The sequence below is a fragment of the Salvia miltiorrhiza genome, chromosome 5, assembly GCF_028751815.1.
Source record: "Salvia miltiorrhiza cultivar Shanhuang (shh) chromosome 5, IMPLAD_Smil_shh, whole genome shotgun sequence".
Classification (NCBI taxonomy): Eukaryota; Viridiplantae; Streptophyta; class Magnoliopsida; order Lamiales; family Lamiaceae; genus Salvia; species Salvia miltiorrhiza.
The window spans coordinates 35,912,755-35,922,410 of NC_080391.1; positions in this window are offsets into that span (position 1 = coordinate 35,912,755).

Below are 9,656 nucleotides of genomic sequence, written 5' to 3' on the forward strand. Positions count from 1 at the left end.
TTTCCAGAGCTAGGGCTCAACTAGGTTCTGCGTGGAGAGAGAAAGGGGACGTCGACGGGGTTCGACGCGTCGGCAGACGACGGGTGAACAGCCGGAGAAGCGAAGCCGGCCAGATTTTAGCCGAAGGAGAAGAAGACCGATCGAACGCAGAATTTGAGAAAAGGAGCGAGCGGCGCTTGAGAATATGAGAAAGGGGAAGTCTTCGACTGATTTGAGAAGGGAATAGAGAGAGATTCAATTGGGCTTCTCCTTATTCTTATTTAATTTGGGCTTCTCCTATTTTAATTGAGTTGGGCCGAAAATTTGGGCCTTTATTTTATTTTCTTTGGGCTTCATTATTTATTTATTTAATTGGGCCTCTGATTTTATTTATATGGGCCGATTTTATTTACTGATTGGGCCTCTGAATTTATTTATTTTACTCAGATGGGCTTTTATTACATTATTTCATTGGGCCGAATTTATTTAAATTGAAGCCCATCTATTTTATTTTAATTGGGCTGTTATATTATCTTCGTTGGGCCTCGTTTGATTTATTTAATTGAGCCCAGCTAATCAAATTATTTATTTATTGGGCCAAGATTTATTTAATTACTTGAGCCGATGAGTTATTTCAATTGGGCCTCTCATGTTAATTATTCAAGCCACTTCTACTTAATTAATTATTAGGCTGCCTTATGTTGAGCCTTTTAATTATTTAATCTTATAATATTACTTGTTCCTATTTATTAAGCCCGATTAATTATGAGGTTATAAAGCGAATAAGTTGAAGTATTTATTTATTTTCTATTGACTACGAGGGATGGGGTTTATTTAATTGACGGATTAGAACACCCTAAGAGAACGGATTAATTTTTGTTAATTATCCGGCTTCATGAGACGAGACTTAGCTTTTGTTTAAATCCGATAGCCTGGATTAACAATAGAAATTCCCTGATTATTATCTCAGAATAATAGTTCATGCATACGAGATTCATGCATAGTTTAATTACGCATTCTCATTTAATTGAGAATTTTCCCTCGATTTAAAGTCTTACGTTATTTTCTCGGATTAAAGGTCGAGCGCAAGAATAAGAGCTCGTCAAGGAGTCACTAATCTGTAGCAAAGCTTTGCTATCAGGTGGGTTACTTTCATATATATCAAATGAGTTTAATGTTATGTTTGAACAGTTATTTCATTGCAAAATCTTTGAACTGAAAATTATTTCAACTGTTGTCTTGCCATAAATGTTTCAATGTTTGGTATGATATCTATCTGATGTGGCTTTGCCAATTATTATGAAATCGAATTCGGGTCCTGAGCAGTTGATAGCTATCCTGCCAGGGCTAGTGTACACCAGTGACCGTGAGTCATCTAGCGGGTTGGCCGGTCAAGTGTCCGTGAGAGGTGGCCACCTCTCCGGCACACAGTTCCAGATATGATAGATTACAAGAGAACTTAGTCTGCAGACGAACTTTAAGAATCACAAATGAATTTAGTAAGCTTGGGCCTTTTTAGCGAAAAACTCCCTTGCTGTACTGTTTATGATGGCATGACAATTTACAACTTTACGAAGCATGTTATATTTCATAGTAGGCATATGTGCCCACTGAGTACTTTTGTACTCAGCCCTGCATATATTTCTAAATGTGCAGGTTGAGCAGCTGCCGATGGTGATGAAGTGACGAGCGGGACTCTTTTGTCTTATTATGTATTAATGAACTCTAGGGTTACATGTCTTCATACATGTAATCAGAACCTTATTCCGCTGCGTACTCAGAAGTTTTATGTTATTTTGGATAAGTCGGAGTTATCCGAACTTACTAGTTATTTGAGTCTATACGACTAAAACTCCGTTATATTATAAATATCCCTGTTGTTAACGATGATGAAATGCGATCCTTTCTTGTTTGATTATTCCCCTTTCTACCCCGCTTCTAATCTCCCTTCATTAGTCACGGTTTCCCCGGCTTAATTATCCTTAATTAGGGCCGGTCGTGACATCAAATTATCTATCGAGCCATGAAAAAAATTCAACAAAAGACAGAAACAAATCCACTATCTGTTTTACGTCAAGCAATACGTGGAGTAACTCCCGATATAGCAGTAAAAGCAAGACGTGTAGGTGGATCCACTCATCAAGTTCCCATTGAAATAGGATCCACACAAGGAAAAGCACTTGCCATTCGTTGGTTATTAGCGGCATCCCGAAAACGTCCAGGTCGAATTATGGCTTTCAAATTAAGTTCTGAATTAGTGGATGCTGCCAAAGGGAGTGGCGATGTGTAATGACCCGCTCTTTTTTTTATTTATCTAAATCTAGTAGCGCGATAGTTAATGTCGCATCTTTCAGTAAATGGAGCCCAGTTGCCATTTTTATATGAATTCAACTTATAAACCAGAGACGGAGCTATTACTTTTGCTTTATGCTTTTGTAACGCGTGATATAAATCGCGACGAGAATTATTGAAGTATTCAATAAGTAGTATTTCAAGTTTATAACTGACTTAGAGAAGTCATGTTATTTATTAATCAAGATGCAGCTATAGTTATACTTTGTTGAAACCAGAGTCGTGAAATTATTTACGACTGCAAAGCAGATTAAATCCACGGATTTAATTTAAGTTAGTATGTTACAAATTGTTGATTTTAACAAGGCAAGGAGACTAATATCGAGATACGAGATTTATTAGTGTATTCAGTATATTAGCAAAACTCGAATCTTTCATTACGAATATAGAATTACATAGACCGAGATTTAATTTCTTCTATCTTACAAGCTCTACTTCCACAACCTATAGTTATCAAATCCCTACTTCTACCTTCCACCTAGTCAACACCAAAGAAAAGAAACTGCAGCAATAAAAAGAATAGAAAAAGGGGGAAAGGGACGTGGGTGTCGCAGCCCGATTCCCGACACTAGTGATAGTGGGGTACGAGTATCGATACGACTATTTTTACAAGAATAAAAGATAAGAAGAATAGGTCGAACATCAAGCGGAAGCTCGCATTAAAGTATGCTAAGGAAAATCATCATAAATGACCCCAAAGGTAAAATCGTCAACGTCGTTATAACTTTTTAATTATCAGGAATTTCAAAATCAAAAACAAAACGGGTATCGCTCATTTTTCGTAAGGAATCACAATATGCAGAGTATCGCAGCAAAAGGTGAACCGATTATATGTATGAAGACATATAACCGTGAGTACATTGCTTAAATTCAAAGAAAATCAAAGTATATCAATCATCAAGACTTTATAGAAATACGATAAAGTAAATACATCCTTCAACAATTCCCCACCAGCACCAGACCAATCTCGCTCCTCGCTTAGCCTGCACATTTAGAAATACATGCAGGGCGTGAGTACATAATACTCAGTGGGCAAACGCCGAAAATCAAGAAAGGTGCTCATAGAGCTATAAGTTTGAAGCTTGCCACGTCTCAGCAATACACAGAAATAAGTTAGTATTAAATGAGTCTGTGCATGCAGTTTTCATAATCATGACATCATAAGTAAACGACTGCAGTCAAAGATCTCAACATGTATGTACCACATCTACAACTCATCATCATCAAAGGTACTGAGAAGTAGGCCTCCCTCTCAAGTACCGTGACCGGCCGACCCGAAGACGGCTCACAGTCACCTCTGTGCACAAAATCCCGCTTGTGGCAGGACCGAATTCGTCTCATCAGTAGAGGGTAACACACAAGCTCAACATCAAAAATTGGCAAGTCAAACAGTTCTCAAATATCATTTATCTCAAAACATTTGTTAATCTCATAACATCATTATATCATTAAATCATTTTAGAAAGCTCGGATAATATTTGTATACTCAAAATATTGCCCACCTGAAGTCCTTCGCTTATTCTGGAAAGAAATCAGGCAACTTACTTCTTCGTCTCGCTCGGGCCTTCATATGTCATCATCACATCGTCATCGTCATCGAAGGTTCATGTGATAAAACAAACCTTAGTCAGAAACTCAATTTCTAAATCCAATCTCTTCTTTACTCTAACTTCTCACTCAACGTCTATTTACCCATTAAAACTCGATCCCTAGGTATACTCGGCTTCTAAGGATTCACACGTCCCATTATCGACTTAACTCTCAACTTGGCTCAAAATCATAGCAATCAAGCATATAAGCAAGTATAAACACTTAAGCATATTAAAAACACACATAAACAAGTCAAAAACAAACTTTACTCTGCACTGACTCAACTTTAAAACCTCACCAGACTCTGTACAGAACTCTTCTGGGGTCGTAACTCATACCAAAAGAAACCTCGTCGAGTCTAGTTTCATTTAAAAAAAAGTAGGATCAAAAACTCCAAGTATTTTAGGAGATATGACTGTTTTACTACAGTCTACCATATTCGGCAGTTTTTAGCAACCGAAAAGTTTGATTTTTGACAAATAGTAAACGTTGTCAAAACGGTCTGAAATTTTGTGGGTACTTAGCTAGGACACTCAGGTCTCAACCATAAAAATTTGGGTTCCAGAATGCTAAGAAACGCTACTGGAAACGATGACTCTATTGGCTACTCACCGAACAATTCGGCAGAACGTAGCAGTTTTAGTTTTACATTTTATAAAAATAGCAAACGAAGTCCAAATGACTTGAAATTTTACCGGTGTGCTCAAGACTCTCAAATATACCTACCATAAACTTTTCAGGGCGTTTGGATATCAAGAACCCCTCTAAAACAGTAGGTCAGTGTGTCGTGATAAACTACTCCGAAACATACACACAAGCAAACATGCTCAACTCGACATTTAAACAAAGCAAACACATCCAAAACTCATTTTAAGCACTTGAAGCACTTAAAAACATTCAAAAACATCAAAATACTCGTAATACTCAATCTCGACTCTTTTCTTTCATCATCCACTCAAATCTCATAGAAAACACTTCAACGAACATATCTAACAAATTCCTTCTCAATTTCATGCTCGAAATTTCTCAAATACTCAAATATGATCATTTACATCATATAACTCATTATTCTCATATTTACTCTCTTTTTATCATAAAAACTATATTTATTACATTTTTATGAAAATCCATGTATCAACATAAAACTCTTAGCAAAACATGGATAAAATTCTCATAATGATCATAGAGCAAATTGACCTCATTTTATCAAGCATCAAACTCACCTCATACAAAACTCAAAACTCATACAAACTAAACTAAGCCAAAATTTTATTTAGCCTACTATAGACTTAATCAAAAATACAAAGACACTACTATCATGCTTAAAAACATATATCTCAAGCAAAATCACTTAAATAACACATAGACTAAAAAGTCCTAATTTTTTTACTAAACTAACTCTTTGAAATTTTTACGAACACATACAAATCTTTAATCTACTCATAGATCTTTCATTTTTAACCAATTATTCTCACATCAAAACCATCAATTTACATATAAGGGCATATATACACATATCCCTAATTTTAGTAAACTAACTCACATCAAAACTCCAATTGACATCATATACTCAAATTAATCCATCAATCATCATCATATACACCTCATAGACTCATTTATATCATCAATTTATCAATTAACTCATTAACTCAAAAGTTACCATTTTTGGGTAAACTAACTTCCATCAAAGTTTCACATCTCACGACACATATTTCACAACATATATCAAACATCAATACACATCACATAACTCTCATTTTTCACCCCCAAACAAGAAAAGAAAAAGAAAAATTTTGAAAGGGGTGAAGACCCACTTTTTCGAAAATTTGGAAAAGAAAAGGAGGGGTGATTTTCTTGCTCATCTTTCAAGAATACACTCACACAACATCTTTCAAACAAGATTTTAGGGAAAACATGGTTACTTACCCAAGTTCTTCACCAAAATTCTCACTTTCTCACTCTACTTTGGAGCTTCTTCTTCAAGGATTTTCTTGTTTAAAAGTGGATAGAATATGTTTAGGGAGGATATTAGAGTGATTTGAAGTGTTTGGTAATATTTTAGGAAGCTTCGAAGGTTTCCATCAATGGAGGAAAATGGTGGAATTGATAAATGGAGAAGATGAGTGTATGTGTGTTGGGAGAAAATGTGTGTGAGGGAGAGAGGGGTGATCGAAATTTTCAAGTGAGGGAGAGAGAAATTTAGCTTTGCAAGATTGAATTTGATCTTGCATATCTTAAGAAATATTTGGTAATTAATGCTCCTCTCTCTCTAATCTTTTCTCTCTCTCTCTCTAATCTCTACATTCTCATCTCTACTCTCTCATTCTCTATACTCTCAATCTCTACTCTCTCAATTCCATACTTAGCAAAATTGAGACATATAACATATGGTATGGGAAATTAAATAAAGTGTGAAGGGTGATTAAATAAAAATCACAAAACTATGGTAAAGTCACTCATTAATAAAATACCATAGTATAATTATTCATGTGACCAAAATAATGATCATAGCACTATTATTAGTGCACTCACTCAATCATAAAATTCCTCTTCGTAGGAAAAATAATTAAAAAAAAAATATTATGCCCGGAAAAATTTTCATAAACCGGCATCATTCGATTTCTCGATAAAAATAACCCATACTTGCTTTGGAAACTCAATCAAAATTCCAAATGCTAAGGTTTCGAATAAAAATCATAATAACTCGGTCACAGTGACACACATCACGAAAATCACATAATCGATCAGTCACGTAATTTCACATAATGTCACATTAAAGCAGTCGGCAAAGCAAACAAACTAGACATCTCTCGGACCGACTCTTTTCATCAAGGTTCTCACTCTTTCTTCCTTGACTCTAGGTCAGACTCATTATACCTATTCTCTTTAATAGGTCAGTCAAACTCTGATAACTCGGGATCTGGTAAATCTATTCCCGGTAATCGGAAATAAAATCTCAACTCAATTCAATCAGCATCTCTATCTCAGCTCATTTTTCGAATCTCATCACTCTAACTCTATCCTCGGTTTAGTCACTCGTATCTCTATTTAAAAGACAATCTGTCTTATCTTGGTCATAAAAAAAAATAATCTCGCATCTCGACATCTCAGTTCTCTCAATAGTGTTAAGACACTATCTCACATCATAGGAAAAGTACGGGGTGTTACATCCTACCCCCCTTAAAAAAAATTTCGTCCCGAAATTTGAGTTATTCACCTTCGGGAAAAAGCTCTGGATACTTCTCTTTCATCTTCTCTTCAAGTTCCCATGTTGATTCTTCTTGACCGTGATGTCTCCATTGAATTTTCACCAAAGGAATCGACTTGTTCCTCAATTGTTGGATCTTCCGGTCCAGAATAGCATCAGGTCTCTCTTCATAGCTCAAATCTGGTTCCAGGGATACTTCTTCTTGATGAATGACGTGTTTTGGATCAAACACGTACTTTCTCAATTGAGAAACATGGAAAACGTCATGGACGTTCGCGAAGCTCAGAGGCAACGCTAGCTTATAGGCTACATGGCCTACTTACTCTAATACATCATAAGGTCCTATATATCTCGGTTTGAGTTCTTGTTAACTCGAAAATAACATGCTCCCCGAGATAGGGAAAAACCTACACAAACATCATTTCTAACGTCAAAAGAATCTATCAGTGATTACTCAATTGTTGAGTTTTCTTTTCTCGATTTTGCTAATCGATTGCCATAACTCATGGCTAAGTGGTCTCACTTCTATTGTGGAAGTCTTTAATAGATATAATTGTATAAGGTTGCCAAAGTGGCGCCTTCATGTGTTAACACGTCAAACATCTTTCTACGGAAGATGCCCTCTCTCGCTTCTTATTCTCCTATCAAAGCGTCGTTTCAGTTTTGGCACATTTTTATACTTTTCGCATGTGCGGTGTAAGGGGTATCATGAGCTTCTCTCGAAATTTCGTTTCTCAGCTCTTCTTTGTCAGGCACACACAGTCGCTCTCTTAAAACTAAAATGGCATTATCTGTTGCCTCTTGATAATTCTCTATTTTCTCGATTCGAATCTTCATTCGCAATCTTTCCATCTTCTCATCCTCTCTCTGAGCTGTGACTATTCTCGATCATAAGTCAGGTGTCATGCTCAGTGCAGAAATTATTATTTCTGTCGTTGGTGGTGGTATCTCTACCTCCTAATTCTTCTTCTCGAATTCCTTGATTGGGTTCACTTCTCGTGTAAGGAGAAATCCTAACTCTCCCTGATTCTTTCTGCTCAATGCGTCGGTTACAACGTTAGCTTTTCCAGGGTGATAATTTATTCCACAATCGTAGTCCTTCATCAACTCTAGCCATCTTCTTCGTCGTATGTTCAGATCTTTTTGCTCAAAGAAATATTTGAGACTCTCATGATCGGTGTATATCTCACACCGTACTCCGTAGAGATGGTGTCTCCAGATCTTCAAAGCATGCACTACGGCTGCTAATTCTAAATCATGCGTTGGATAACTCACTTCATGCGGTCTCAGTTGTCGTGAAGCATACGCTATAACTTTTCACTCTTGTATCAGTGCACATCTTGGACCATTTTTCGATGCATCAGTATGAACTGCATACTCTTGATCCGCTTTTGGAATAGCTAACACTGGTGCAATAATAAGCCTTTTCTTCAGCTTTTGAAAACTCCGCTCGCCTTCGTCCGTCCAAACGAACTTGACTTCTTTCTTTAGCAGGTGCGTCAATGGCTTAGCGATTTTCGAAAAGCCGCTAATAAAACGTCGATAGTATCCTGCTAATCCCAGAAAACTGCGAATCTCGTGCGGTGTGGTTGGCGATCTCCGCTCCTGTACCGCTTGGACTTTCGCTGGGTCCATTTCGATTCCTCTCGCAGAAACAATATGGGCGAGAAAATTGATTTCCTCCAGCCCAAAACTCGCATTTGCTAACTTCGCACAAAGCTTTTCAGCTTGTAATCTCTCCAACATGATCCTCAAACGTTCTTCGTGTTCTCGTTTACTTTTCGAGTAAATCACGATACCGTCTATAAAGACTAACACGAACTTGTCTAAGTATTCGCGGAAACGCGATTTATGAGATCCATGAATATTGCCGGAGCATTCGTCAAATCGAAAGGAATTACTATAAACTCATAGTGTCCGTATCTTGTACGAAATGTCGTCCTCGGAATATCTTCCGATCGTATCTTTAGCTGATGGTATCCCGTTCTCAAGTCAATTTTTTGAAAAAGTGCTCGCTCCTTGGAGTCGATCGAACAGATCATCGATCCAGGGTAACGGATACTTATTCTTTAACGTCACTTTGTTCAACTCTCAACAGTCGATACACAACCTCAAGTTTCCATTCTTCTTTTAACAAAAAGAACTGGTGCTCCCCACGGGGAAACACTGGGTCGAATGAAACCCATATCTAGAAGTTCTTGTAGTTACAGCTTCAACTCTTGCAACTCAGCGGGGGCCATTCTGTACGGCGCTTTCGACGTAGGTACGGCGCTAGGCTCTAACTCGATCGTAAACTCAAGCTGTCGATCTGGGGTAATCCCGGTAAAGTTTCAGGAAAAACGTCTGTATACTCTCGCACATCTGGTACGTCGTCAACGTTTGCCTTGAATTCATCTCTCTGGTTCAAATATATAACGTACGCGGTTGTATCTTTTCTTTGCAAGAGATTTCTTGCTTACAGTGCCGAGATGGTCGGCGTCTTCTTCCTTTTTCTCTCAATCTCAGAGAAGGAAGTAGGTTCTTGGCC